The sequence below is a fragment of the Pristiophorus japonicus genome, unplaced genomic scaffold, assembly GCF_044704955.1.
Source record: "Pristiophorus japonicus isolate sPriJap1 unplaced genomic scaffold, sPriJap1.hap1 HAP1_SCAFFOLD_33, whole genome shotgun sequence".
NCBI lineage: Eukaryota > Metazoa > Chordata > Chondrichthyes > Pristiophoridae > Pristiophorus > Pristiophorus japonicus.
Genome location: NW_027253106.1, coordinates 3,531,410 through 3,546,789, shown reverse-complemented (window position 1 = coordinate 3,546,789; position 15,380 = coordinate 3,531,410). Strand labels below are relative to the sequence as shown.

The 15,380-nt window shown below is 42.0% G+C and overlaps 1 non-coding gene across 1 annotated transcript; it reads right to left on the bottom strand.

Annotated features, from left to right (window-relative positions):
- Positions 1-13,475: 13,475 nt before the first annotated feature.
- trnai-uau (transfer RNA isoleucine (anticodon UAU)) lies at positions 13,476-13,569 on the bottom strand. Its single transcript has 2 exons — positions 13,532-13,569; positions 13,476-13,511 (listed from the first exon to the last, which is right to left on the bottom strand). It is a non-coding gene; the product is annotated as a tRNA-Ile (tRNA).
- Positions 13,570-15,380: the final 1,811 nt, after the last annotated feature.

The following is a 15,380-nucleotide window of genomic DNA, read 5'->3' as shown; positions in this document are numbered from 1 at the left end:
CTGCAGCCGCTCGGTGACATCCTTGCCTCCAGGAAGGCAACATATTATTCTGGTGTCACGTCTGCGGCTGCAGAAACGCCTATCTGCTCCCCTGATTATTGAAAGCCCTACCATTATAGCTCTTCCATTCTTCTCTCTCCTCCCCTGTGCAGCTGAACCACCTTCGTTTCCGTGGATTTGTATCTGGTTCCACGCTGTTGGCGAGCGAGATGGACTCGGGGGCTCGTGCACTACCTGCCTAGTCCTCCTATTCTGTCTGCTGATCACCCTCTCTCTCTCTACCTCTTAAGCAGCGGGTTGACCACATCTAAAAGGGAATTGAGTAAATAGTTGATGGCGAACAGTTTGCAGGGCTCTGGGGAAAGTGTCTCATGGGATGCTACAATCCTCTCTCTCAGTGAGCTTGTGTTTTTACCTGTAAACCTCAGTTCACGGATTTAATTGCCAGCCCTGCCGTCAGGTATTTTCTCACATTTAATGTGCTTGTTCTCTTTTTCTCTCTCTATCATTTATTCTATTTCTCTCTGAATCTAAATTTCTTTCCGTGTGTCAGTCTCGCTTTATGTCTATCTCAGTTGCAGTCAATTTCTGTACGCTTTTCTCATTGGGGATCTGTTTATCTGTCCAAATATGACTTTCTCTCTGTCACTCTCTCCATCGCTCCCCACTTCAGTTTTCTCCATATCTTATGCGTTATCACTTTAAGTGCTGGTTCAGTCTGAGCTTGCTGATACTGGGTGGTTGACGTGCATTTTAACATTATTCATTCAAAGATGTTCAGTGTTGACGGGAAGATTACATGTTCTGTGGGTTAAAGCAAGGGCGTTTCTTTTCCACTTACAGACGGTCAGTTCATTGCGTTATTTGCCTATCTGTTGTGCTTTTGCGGTCCTACTTTTCACCATCCACAGTTAAAAACAAGGCATATAACCTCCCACGTTTGCAGAGTATGCAGACGTGTAGGTTGCTCTGCGCTGAAAACTGCATTTTGAGTCTGCAAGCGATTTGCCGAATTTCCAAGCACTGCACTGCAGCGTGCCCATGACCAGAATGGCCGAGATGTTAATGCGTTGGAATTAAAATTCAACAGATGTGTCTCTGCTCCTGGTAAACATTCAAACAACTGGTTTGAGTATTAGACTTAATGCTTGTTTGTTATGAAAGCGTGGAAGCGGTCCATAATATCTGCAAATAATATACTTTAATTCACCCTTCAAGACAACTTTTCTTTATTTATAATAGGTGTTCTGCCAATTGACTGAACATAGGAACAGGATTAGGCCATTGCTCCTGGTGCCTATTCGCCATTCTGTTAATTCTTGGCTGAGCTCTATCTTATCTCCATCCATCTACATTGGCTCCACATCATTTTTACCAGTGTCTAGCAAAAACTATCAATCTAAAATTAACATTTTTAATTGAGCTAATATATCCTGTCTTTTGTAGAAGATAAATCCTTCACCCTTTGCATGAAGAAGATTTTCCTAACTTCTCCGTCGAATGTCCTGCCTCTCATTTTATCATTATGTCCTCTTGTCGAAAACTCTCCCACGAACGGTGAAAAAAGCTTTATCTCTATCTGTCTTATCAATTCGTATCAAAACCTTAAAAATCTCAATCAAATCGACACTTAACCTTCTATATTCCAGGGAGTACAGGCCGAGTTTATGTAATTTCTCCTCATAATTTAACCCGTGGCATCCTGGTAACATTCTGGTGAGCATGAACAGTGCACATTCCTATCCAGCCGATCGTTTCCAAGGGGCCGTGCCCGTAACGGGACTAGATATAATGGGTAGAAACGGCTTATTGCCCTTAGCAGAGTGCTTAACAACAAGCGGGCATAAATTTATAGTAATTAGAGAAGGTTTACAGGAGATGTGATGGGAAATTTCCACACGCAGATAGTTGTGGTTGTCTAAAACGCACTGCCTTAAAGATTGGTAGAGGCAGAAAACTTTAGCACATTTAAAACGTATTTGGATGTGCACCTGAAGGGCCGTAACGTGCAGAGTTATGGACCTAGAGCTGGAAAGTGGGATTAGGCTGGATAACCGTGGCACGGACAGGATGGGCCGAAATTATCTCCTTCCGTGCTGTAAACGTCTATGAATCTATTATATTCGATAACTTAGAGTACTCCAGATATAGCCTAACTACATCTCTGTACAGTTGAAGAAAAACTTCCATGGCTTTATAGTCTATCCCATAGTTATAAAGCCTAACACGCCATTAGTTGTTTTGAATATATTTGCAACTTGCAACTGCATTTTAGTGGTATGCGCACTGGGACTGCAAACCAATTTGGAACTCCATCCCTCCAAGCTGTTTTAATTCGTACTCGGATTTATATTTGTGAACTAAAATGGATGACCACACAATTACCTGTTTGGAATCTATCTGCCACTGAATCGTCGTTTCATTTAATCTATCATTATATCTTTATAAGTATACGCTAACATCTGCACTAATTACTATATCACCAATATTTGCATCATCGGCAAACTGGATATCTCGCTGCCAGTTGTGTCTTAATCTTTAAGAAATATAGAATGATACAATGTTTTTAACACTGATATTTTAAAACGTGCCATGCTTTGAAGCCCTGGTAGGGTATGTCGGAAGAGGAAGGTAGGAGTAAGATTTCAGGCCGATGACCCATCTGATCCTACAAATATACATCATGCAACTGTGCGCTGTTTTCAGACAGTAACAGCACGAGCTTGCATTCCCGTAGCATCTTTCACGAACATAGAATGACCGAATTGCCCGCCGTTGCTCAGTTTGAGTTCCGACAGTACCACCAGTCTCGAGACATCATTACAGCCTTGGTCCAAATAATGCCAAAAGTGATTTATTCTAAAATGAGGCGAGAGTGATTGGCCTTGACATCAAAGCAGTATTTGGCCGAATGTTTCATCAAGGAGGCTACTAACGTTGAAGTCATTGCGTGGTTAATCTTCACTGCTGGAGACATACCTAGCCTAAAAGAAGTGGTTGTGGATTTTCGACGCCAATCATCTCAGCCCAGGATATCGCTGCAGGATATCATCATCACCTGCTTCATCAATGACCTGCCCTCCATCATAAGGTCAGAAGTGGGCATGATCGCTAAAGATTGATTTTTCCAACTCGAGTATCAACTCCGCAGATAATGAACCATGAATTATATCGCCTTTCCATTATTGTGCGGGGTGAAAATCTTGGAACTCCTTCTACAACAGCACATTGGCAGTACCATCATCTCAGTGACTGAACCACAGAGCCATAGAAATTTACAGCACAGAATGAAACCATTTAGCCCATCGCGTCCTTGCTGGTGGACAAAGCATTATCCTGCCAAATCCAATTTCTAGCTCTTGGACCATAGCCATTAAGTGGATATCCAAGTATGGCAGTGGTTCACGAAGTTTGTACATCACTACCTTCTTAAACGCAATTAGGGTTGGGCAATAAATGTCAGCCTTCCTAGCTACGCCCACATCCACTGAATTAATATTTTATTCAAACGTGTTTTACAGAAAATGAAGTACTTCTTGAAGTGTAGTCACTGGATGTGCTGTAGAGCAATACGGCCGCCAATTACCACACAGCAAGATCCCATTGATACAGATATGTGCAGGAAACAAAATAGCATTCCCCACCTCATAAAATCATAGACTCGGAGAAGTTTGCATCAGGGAAGGGGGTCATTCGGCCCATCCTGTCTCGGCCAATCGAAATAGCTATCAAGCCTATCGCACTTCCCAGCTCTTGATATGTAGCGTTGCAGATTAGGGTCATTCAATCCATATACTAGTACTGCTTAAATGTGATGAGGGATTGTGTCTCCACCAACTTTTCAGTCAGTGAGCTCCAGACCCAAATTCATTCTGGGCGAAAAAATTTCTCCTCGACTCTCGTGTAATCCTTTTACCAATTACTTTAAATCTATGCCTCTTGGTTATTGACCTCTCTGCTCAGGGGTATAGGTGTTTCTTCTGCACACTATCTCGGCTCCGCATAATGTTATACACATCAATTATGTCACCAATTGTCCTCATCTGTTCGAAAGAAAACAACCCCAATCTTTCCCCATAACCAAAACTAACCAGTCCTGGGAACATCCACAACAACAGAGGAAACAAATGGAAGTGGAGGAGAATTGTTTGTTTTGAAACTGTGAGTTGTCGTGATCTCTAAAGCACTGCCTGAAAGGGTGGTGAATCATAGAGTCATCGATTCTTAGAATTGTTACAGCACGGAAGAAGACAATTCAGCCCGTCGAGCCCGTGCTGACGCTCGGCCAGTCTCACCCCGTCATTTCCCCGTAGCACTGCAAATTCAATTGCAACCCTCAAAATGGAATTGGATAAATGCTTGAAGAAGCACATTTTGCAGGGCGTTGTGGAAAGAGCTGGGTCTAATTGGATAGCTCGTTCAAGAGTACGATGGACCAAGTATTCTCCATTGTTAATGTATGATTTTATGAAATGTTTTATGATAGTTTCATATAAATGACGCTGGTCCTTTGCCCGTTCCACTATCCCACTTTATTTTTTTGTATTTGCGTCTGTGCTTAGACAACGGAATTGAAATGATGTGGGATTCTGTAGCAATTCAACGCAAGTCACATAGCTTATCAAGGCGCGGTGGCCAAGTGGTAAGGCGTCGGTCCCGTAAACCGAAGATCATGGGTTCGATTTTCTATTCTAAGGAGAGAAATCCCAGCTTCACCAGTCTCTTCGTATAAATGATGTCCCCAGCTCTGGCAGTATTCTAGTAAATCTATTCTGCCAAAGGCTTGACTTCTTCCCGAAAGCGTGTTGTCACGAACTGAACGCAATATTGCAGCTAAAGCCTCATAATTGTTTGGCATATTTTCGTTGTTTTTATACCTCATTCGTCTATTAACAAAGGAAAAGTCCTCATGTCTTCCAGATCCTGCCCCCTCTTTAAAATTGTACGATTTGGAGCTGGTTTATACAATACAGGGAGAGCATTCTGACCGGTTTCGGGATCATTGATCTCCAGAGGCGGATGCTTAATAGGGGATTTAAATGTTCATGTATAAGTCTGGCCCCGTTAAAATAGTAACATTATTTCATATTGCCTCTCCTCATCCTACCAAAATGTATCACTTCACAATTCTCTGCGTTAACTTACATCTGCTATGTGTCTGTTCATTTCACCAGTCGGTTATTTTCATTCTCCCTCTTTGTAGCAATTACTATCTGCTTTGTGCCCCTTAGCTTTTCTTTGTAACTTTCCCATTCACTAGGATCTGTGCTATTTTTTGCATTTGTGTACGCTTTTAATTTTAGTTTAACGTGGTCCCTTACCTCTTTCGTCGCCCATGCTTGTTATTTTTGGCCCCCAGGGGTATACACTGATTCTGTGTCACACTTAATTATTTTTAACACCTCCTATCGTTTTACCAATTCACAGATTTTCCCAGTTTGTTGTGGACAGTCTCTGTCTCAGCCCCTTGAAGTCGGTCTTACCGAAATCTAGAACGGTCGTAGCTGTTTCACGTATCTCCCTGTCAAACGTTACGTTGAAGTAGATCATGTTTTGATCGCTATTAAATACATGTTCACTTACGCTTAGGCTGTTGAATAAACCCGGCTCGTTACTCATTACTAGATATAAATTGGCATGTCCCTTGTTCGTTCTGGAACATATTGTTGCAGAACTAGCCCGGACACACTCAAGAAATACACAATCTTTCTGACAGGTGTTAGTCCGATTATCCCAATATATATGGACATTTAAATCCCCTATTAAAACCACACTGTCTTTAATGCACGCTTGTCTAATCTCTAAATTTATATATTCTAGTACTTCACAGCTGTGACGAGGGGGCCTATACACAACTCCCACTATTGTCTTAAATCCTTTCCTATTTCTTAATTTTACCATAAAGTCTCCACCTCCGGCTTATCTGTAGTTAGATACTCGCTTAGAACTGAATCATAGAATCATAGTCATTTACAGCACGGAAGAAGGATATTTCGGCCCATCCGGTCAACGCCGGCCAACAAAGAGCTATCCAGCGGAATCCCATGTTCCAGCTTTTGGTCCATAGCCCTGTAGGTTATTGCACTTCAAGTGCATAACCAAGCGTGTTTTAAATGCGGTGAGGGTTTCTGCCTCTACCACCCTTTCAGGCAGTGAGTTCCAGACTACCAACTTACTCTGGGTGAAAACATTACCCGTCAAATCCCCTCTAAACTTGCTACCAATTACTTTAATTCTATGTCCCCTGGTTGTTTACCAATCTGCTCAGAAAAATAGGCCCTTCCTATCCACTCTCTCCAGGCCCTTCATAATTTCGTTTCCCCTCAGTTTCCTATGCTCCAATGAAAAAAAACCCAGCCTATCGAATCATTACTCATATCCAAAATTCTCCAGTCCAGGCAACATCCTCGTAAATCTCTTTTGCACCCTCTCTAGTGCAATTACATCTTTCCTGTAATGATGTGTACGCAGTAATCTAGCTGTGGCCCAAATAATGTTTTATACAGCTCAAGCATAACTTCACTGCTCTTATACTATATATCTCGGCTAATAAAGGTAGGTATGCCGAATGCCTTCTCAACCAGCACGTTTTCTGTGAAACCTGAAACAGGGAGACAATGTAAATATTACAACAACAACAACTTTCATTTATGTAGCGCCTTTAACGTAGTAAGACGTCACAGGGCGCTCCACGAAAGCTTAAGACAAATCAAATAACGCTGCCACCGAACCACATAAAAGAGAATTTACGACAGATGCCCCAAAGCTGACTCAACGAGGTAGGCTTTAAGGAGCATCAATCTTGACATCTTTTTGAAACACCCTAACCAGGAATATTAATCAGTGTTATTTCCTCTAGGTCTGAATGTTGTGAGAAGTTGGCTTTTGAATTGGACCCATGGTGTCGACATCATACGATTACATAGGATATTCAAAGCAAAATTGGCTATTTGGCCCAAGCTGTCAATATCGACGTTAGTGGTCCACTGGAGCATCCTCCCCTCATTCCGCATCCAGCACTATCAGCATAGCCCTCCATTTAGTTCTCCCTCATATTTTTATCTAACCGCTCCTTACATGCATCTATAATATTTGATTCAACTTCTCTGGTGGTAGTGAGTTCTACATCCTTACCACACTCTGCGTAAATAAGATTATTCTTAATTCCCAATTTGATTTGTTGCTGATTTTTCTTATATTGATGGTCTCTAGTAATATTTTCTCCAGAAGTCGAAACACTTTATCAACTCTATCAAAATCTTTCAAGATATTAAAGAGCTCGATTAGGTAATGCCTCAAACTTCCCATTTCACGAAAAAATAAATTGAGCCTGTCGATTCTTTCCTGATAGAGTACCAACTTCTCTGCACCCTATCCAGTGCCCCACTAGTTTCTTTTATAATATAGCGACCAGAATTGCACACAGTACGCCTAATGTGGTCTAACTGTAGAGAGTTCTGCATTGGTCGGGTTTGAAACCGGCGTGGCCAGGCTGCCAGGTCTAACTAAAAGGGGCCTGCACCTCATCATTTGAGTAGACATTTCAAAGCCATCCTGTAGTAACTGAAGGCCGTTTGCTTACAGAAGCTATTGTACAATTTCAACATTGTCGATCTATTGCACGGCAGGACAGGACGTGATGGGGACTTTTTGCAGCGTATTTCTATACGGATGCAAAAAGCCTGAAATGGAATAGCTGAGTTGTGCTAGTTGGCAGACGAGAGGTTAAGGCGATGGACTGCTAATGGATTGTGCTCATTTTCTTTGTTAAGCGTTTGTTGCTGATAAACCTTCCAAGCATTTGACTGAATCTTACATAAATTAGGCTTTGAATCCAAATCTCCTCAAAACTGCAATTTCCTGATAACATTATGGTACATACCGTAAATAACCATCTTATCCATTATGCTACGCGCTCACTGAGTAAGTCACGGCGATTTCTTATTTTTTCTTGATATCCCAACTGAATTTACTGACTGGAGGAATTGGATTAACTCCACGTGATCGGCTCGGCTCATCCTTGGGGTTGAATTGCGAGTGGTGCGAGAAAATTCTGCAACTGAGTCATTACTGTTCTTTAAGGAAGGGAAAATACCCACTACACGTCCTGCTATACAAGTGGGCACAGTCCTATCGAACTGTCAAGGTACTTAATCCCCTCTTAGCGGGACCGGAGAACCATTTTCAAGAAGTAGGCTCATGGTCTGCTCAGCAGAAATTCATTGTTCTGCATTGCTCAGACACCTTTCCAACTGGGCAGAGGCATCCAATTGCCGTGCGAGCATTTCTGACTATTCCACGTCAACAATATTAGAATGTCTTTACATAACTAGTTTTGAATATGTGACCTGTATTATCAAATAAGATTTTACAGCATTAATAGCTCTATATTGTCGTCTGTGTCGGCATACACATAAGGTACACTCTACATTAAGACAACTGTAATCGGTGCTGCTTTATTTCACTGCTTGCGCGAAGGAACATATCTATGAAGATATTTGCCCCGAATTTACAACATTGCTGTCCTATAGTCCACGTATTACTTTGCCCATTGCTGTCCTTGTTGCAGGTTAGATCAACCCAGGCCGTCCATTTAAACCTGAGAAGTCAATCAGCGAAAACCAAAGAAATACAAGAGGCAGAGATCGGGAGAGTTAGAAAGATGCATGCGAAGACAATAACAGAAAAGATCATTGCAGCTTGAGGGGAAAGCCTTTTGCTTTCTTGAAATGTTGTAAAACCATAAAAGATAATTGGGCGACAGTATAAACGTGCCTCCCTCCCAGGCGGAGCTCACGCTCTGACAGAGATAAAGGCAGCCCGGCAGCTACAGCTCCTAGTTATTCAAGCACTGAATGGAGCTTTAAACATTGTAGCAGCGAGCAGGTAAACCGGAGTGGATTTCAGGCCCAAAACAATAAACCTTCCGGCTATCACAGGCAGTTGCGGTTTGCTGCAAACTTTTAATTTCCAGCCTCGGAACCAGCCAAACCTGTCCTGCAGGGCTATGGGGAAATGGCGGGGGAGTGGGACTAGCTGAGAGCTGGCACTCTCTGGATGGGACGAATGGCCTCCTGCTGTGCGGTACTCATTCTATTAATTTACAATTGGACTTTTATGGGACTCGAATCGACAAGTTTGAATATTTCTTGAGAACAGAATCAGCGAGAAGTCCAATGCACGAGCCATTGCAACACGGAGCACAACAGTTTTAGTGAAATGTTCAGGAAAATCCTTGTTTCTGTTGAATGTCGTGCAGGAATTATGTAGAGATAACCAATGTGTTTACATATCTTCTCTTTGAAATCGAGTGTGTTTCCGGTACATTATTATTTACATCAGAGTTATTGATTAAATGTCAAAACGCCTCCACTCCATCTCACATGGACGTACAATTTTCATCCTCCATTGCAATATTGTGTGCTGGAATAAAAGAGTGAATATATAGGTAACGTTTGGGAGTACATCAATTGTATATTTGAATACTCTCGAAATGTCACAAGCAAAGCCATCAGCTGTATTAGGTGAGGCTCGAACTCACAACCTCGGCCTTTCTGGGTGCTTACACTGTCATATCAGTACGGCGTCTATCCGATTCCGTCGCTGGAATTGGATGCGAATGCTGTGTGGTATTAGTTCTCCCATCATACATAAGAACATAAGAACATAAGAATTAGGAACAGGAGTCGGCCATCTCGTCCGTCGAGCCTGCTCCGCCATTCAATATGATCATGGCTGATCTGCCGTGGACTCAGCTCCATTTACCCGCCCTCTCCCCGTAACCCTGAATTCCCTTATTGGTTAAAAATCTATCTATCTGTGACTTGAATACATTCAATGAGCTAGCCTCAACTGCTTCCTTGGGCAGAGAATTCCACAAAATTCACAACCCTCTGGGAGAAGAAATTCCTTCTCAACTCGGTTTTAAATTGGCTCCCCCGTATTTTGAGGCTGTGCCCCCTAGTTCTAGTCTCTCCTAGTAGAAACAACGTCTCTGCCTCTTACTTGTCTATCCCTTTCATAATTTTAAATGTTTCCAAAAGATCACCCCTCAGCCTTCTGAACTCCAACGAGTCAAGACCCAGTCTACTCAATCTATCATCATATGGTAACCCCCTCATCTGCGGAATCAGCCTAGTGAAACGTCGCTGTACCCCCTCCAAAGCCAGTATATCCTTTTTTCAGTAAGGTGACCAAAACTGTTCTCAGTTCTCCATGTGCGGCCTTACCAATACCCTATATAGTTGCAGCAGGACCTCCCAGCTTTTGTACTCCATCCCTCTCGAAATGAAGGCCAACATTCCATTCGCCTTCCAGATTACCTGCTGCACCTGCAAACTAACTTTTTTGATTCATGCACAAGGACCCCCAGGTCCCTCTTCACCTCAGCATGTTGTAATTTCTCCCCATTTAAATAATATTCCCATTTACTATTTTTTTTCCCAAGGTGGATGACCTCACACTTTCCGACATAGTATTCCATCTGCCAAACCTTAGCCCATTCGCTTAACCTATCCAAATCTCCTTGCAGCCTCTCTGTATCCTCTACAGAACCCGCTTTCCCACTAATCTTTGTGTCATCTGCATATTTTGTTCCAATACACTCTGTCCTCTCTTCCAGGTCATCTATGTATATTGTAAACAGTTGTGGTCCCAGAACTGATCCCTGTGGCACACCGCTAACCACCGATTTCCAACCCGAAAAGAACCCATTTATCCCGACTCTCTTTTTTCTGTTCGCCAGCCAATTCTCTATCCATGCTGATACATTTCCTCTGACTCCGTGTACCTATATCTTCTGCAGTAATCTTTTGTGTGGCACCTTATCGAATGCCTTTTGTAAATCTAGATACACCACATCCATCGGTACACCTCTATCCACCATGGTCGTTATATCCTCAAAGAATTCCAGTAAATTAGTTAAACATGATTTACCTTTCATGAATCCATGCTGCGTCAGCTGGGTGCACTATTCCCATCTCGATGTCCCGCTATTTCTTCCTTAATGATAGTTTCAATCATTTTCCCCACGACAGATGTTAAACTAACCGGCCTGTAGATACCTGCCTTTTGTCTGCCCCCTTTTTTAAACAGAGGCGTTACATTGGCTGCTTTCCAATCCGCTGGTACCTCCCAGAGTCCAGAGAATTTTGGCAGAAAGTAACGAATGCATCTGCTATAACTTCCGCCATCTCTTTTAATACTCTGGGATGCATTTCATCAGGACCAGGGGACTTGTCTACCTTGAGTCCCATTAGCCTGTCCAGCACTACCCCCCTAGTGATAGTGATTGTCTCAATGTCCTCCCTTCCCACATTCCTGTGACCAGCATTTTTTGGCATGGTTTTTGCGTCTTCCACTGTGAAGACCGAAGCAAAATAATTTTAAGGTCTCAGCCATTTCCGCATCACCCATTACTAAATCCCCCTTCTCATCTTCTAAGGGACCAACATTTACTTTAGTCACTCTTTTCCGTTTTATATATCTGTAAAAGCTTTTACTATCTGTTTTTATGTTTTGCGCAAGTTTACCTTCGTAATCTATTTTTCCTTTCTTTACTGCTTTTTTAGTCATTCTTTGCTTTTGTTTAAAATGTTCCCAATCCTCTAGTTTCCCACTAACCTTGGCCACCTTATACGCATTAATCTTTGATTTGATACTCTCCTTTATTTCCTTGGTTATCCATGGCTGGTTATCCCTTCTCTTACCGCCCTTCTTTTTCACTGGAATATTTTTTTTCCGCACTATGAAAGAGCTCCTTAAAAGTCCTTCACTGTTCCTCATTTGTGCCACCGTTTAGTCGGTGTTTCCAATCTACTTTAGCCAACTCTGCCCTCATCCCACTGTAGTCCCCTTTGTTTAATGATAGTGCACTCGTTTCTGACACAACCTCCTCACCCTCAATCTGTATTACAAATTCAATCATACTGTGATCACACATTCCGAAATGATCTTTTACTCGGAGATCGTTTATTTTTCCTGTCTCATTACACAGGACCAGATCGAAGATAGCTTTTTCCCTTGTAGTTTATGTTACATATTGTTCTAAGAAGCAATCCCTTATGCATTCTATGACTTCCTTTTCCAGGCTACCCCGTGCGCTTTGAGTTGACCAATCGATATGTAGGTTAAAATTGCCCATGACTACTGCCGTTCCTTTTTCGCATGCCTCCATTATTCCATTGATTATTACCCGCCCCACCGTGAAGTTATTATTTGGGAGCCTACAAACTTCGCCCACCAGTGACTTTTTCCCCTTACTATCTCTAATCTCCACCCACAATGATTCAACATTTTGTTCATTAGAGCCAATATCGTCTCTCACAACTGACTTGACATCACCCTTTATTAACAGAGCTCCCCGACCTCCTTTCCCTTCTTGTCTAACTTTCCAAATCGTCAGATATCCCTGTATGTTTAATTCTAAGTCTTGGCCACCCTGCAACCACGTTTCTATAATGGCCACCAAATCATAACCATTTGTAATGATTTGTGCCTTCAACTAATTTACTTTATTTTGAATGCTGCGTGCATTTAGGTAGAGTGTTTTAAGCGTAGTTTTTAAACAATGATTTTTAGTTTTGACCCCTCCTGCAGCCCCTTTATATTCAGTGGCCCTTTTTGTTACAGCTGCCTATTCCACCTGTCTTATAATTCCTCCCCTAAAAATCTATCGAGGTTTGGGGACAATTAACATTTTCAAGTTTCACATTGATCGATATTTGTTCGGCAAGGATATGAAGATTTATGGAATCATCGCAGGCAAATGAAATTAAGAATTAGTTAAAAGGGACAGAAACAGAACAGCTGCAAACAAACGTTGCATTTTATTCATATTTAACAGCAACAATATCCGTGCCATGCGCAACTACGCTGTGGTCAGAGAAAAACGCCCTGAACTTCCGAAACTCCCGTGGCTTTTCTGTGGCTCACTTTCCTCTCTTCCCTTCCTCCTGCACGCTGCCAGTTTTTAAACCTTGTTTTAAATGTTGGTCTGGGCGAGGGCATTCCACATTCTCAGAACCATCTCTACCGTTTCATTGCTTGATTTCTACGCTTATTTATTATGAATCTCCTTGAGCTACAATGGTAGCGCTTGCGACAATACAGTAAAAGGTGGCTTATTGGAAACACGTTGTGATCATAGTTTGGTTTTGTGCAGAATTGAACCTATATCACTCAAGAGGGAATGTTATATTTACAATAAACTATATCGTCCTTTAAATTTTGGTTCATTCGCTCCCTAGTGCCAGATGAGGAATTGTTTGATGCCCTCATTTATTTCATGTGGGGAACAGGCACGGGTATTCAATCAGAAATAACCCACAGATTGACACCGGAATAACCGCAGCGAGACAGCGAGACAGCGAGACAGACAGCACCGTGGTAAATGGCTGAATCGACAAGAGAGATGGATGAACAGAAAACGGCCTCAGACTCTGAAAATTGCAAACATCACATGCAAAAGCATCGGCTGCTCCAGGTGAGGCTCGAACTCACAACCTCGGCATTTCCCATGCCTGTACTGTCATATAAGTACCGCACGCTAACCGATTGCGCCACTAGAGCTGCATGTCCTGTGGTTTTTGTGCTCCCATCATACAGCTGCCTGTTCCGCCTGTCTAACAAGTAGGAAGACAATGAATCATCGAATCATTCAACACAGAAGGAAGCTTTTCATCCCATCGTGTCGATGCCGGCTCTCTGCAAGAAGCCTTCAGTTATTGAGACTCCATAGATTTTCACCATAGACGTGTTTTATTATTTGTGTAATGTTTTGTTATTTGTAATGAATTTGGATGTCTGTGCGGGAACTTTATAAATATATTTGTGCATCTGTCTGTGAGTTGTAAATTAAATTGTGTGGAACATTGATAATCAAATTATATGTGTTCATATATGTGTTATTATAAATCTATTTGTTTTTATGTCTGTTTCCGTTATGAATTTATCTCTAAGTATCTCTGTGCTTATAATTGTATTTACGTTTATTTGCGAGGTGTTTACAATTAGCATAGATACAAAGGTATACACAGAAAATACATTTATAACAAACATAGATGCTCCACAATACTATTATAAATAACTTTGTTGCATTCAAATACATAAACACGATCACAGATATACAAAATATATTTATATCCCACAGAACATATTGCAACTTAACACAGAGACACCAAAATATATTCAGAGCTATCACTGATCAATGAACATTTTACTCTGTACGGTCCTCAGCAAATTTTAATGTGCCTGTATTTCCTCTGCTTGTGCTCGGTGTCAGAGAAGGTCTGGCTGTGCCGTGGTATATCGTTTCCCAAGGATGGGCTGAAATGCGCTGTCTGAGGCCACGTTCACTGCTATAGTTGATATATAATAATCATCTGGACTTGTGTATAAAGGCATAGTTACAACATCTACAGATGTTTCATCCTTGTACACAAAGCCACTGCCAAATTAGTTCAACGGCTCACCCGCCCCAGTTGTTAAACTTCGCGCGAGGACATTGGTCCAAGCTCTATTGATGTACTACCCGATCTACTGTAACAGGTCCCTCCTGCGGCAGAACTGGTCCCAATGGCCCGGATTCTGTAGCCCAAACTCGTGCACCATTTATCCAGACATACGTTGCTATTTCTAAACTCAAAAGCGCGGGGCACTGGTTATTCCACAGAATACCTTTGTGGTCCTGCTCATTAATTTCCTCAATTGGACCTGAAACTCTGATTGAAGGAACTCATCCCCTTGTTTCCTTATGTCATTGGTTAGCACATAGATCACGGCTTATGCTGCTCCCCTTCGCCCCTCAAAATGTTCTGCAACCACTCAGTGATGTTCTTTACCTGGCAGAAGGGAGGATACACACCACGCATGACTCACGTTTATCGTTGCAGAAAGGTACTGACTTTCGAATCGCCAATGACGTCAACTTATCTTACTTTTTTATTTTCAAAAGCAAAGTACTGCGAATCCTGTAAGCCTGAAATGAAATCAGGAAATGTTGGATATACTCAGCCAGTCAGGCAGCATCTCTGGAAATATTTCTGATGACGGAGTTGTGATTAAATGTCATTGACATGAAGCATCAACAAAGGAATCCAGATACGTTCCGACATTGTAATCCCCAAGCGCCAGTTTGTTGGTATTGAAACCAATCCGGCTACCACGCATTAATCTGGGAGCTAAATTGTTTTTGTTGTTCTGGTAAAGTCGCAATAGCAGAGGACTGCAATGAAATATCCAAGTCTTTAAGATAAATCATATGTTTTACATTTAATAAAACGAGCCAGTTCCAAAAGACATTCAATCTTCAAAACGGTTAACTTCCACCGTTTAATTTCCGCCATGTCTGCCGGGGAAAAAGACAGGTTTTGGCTGTTTTT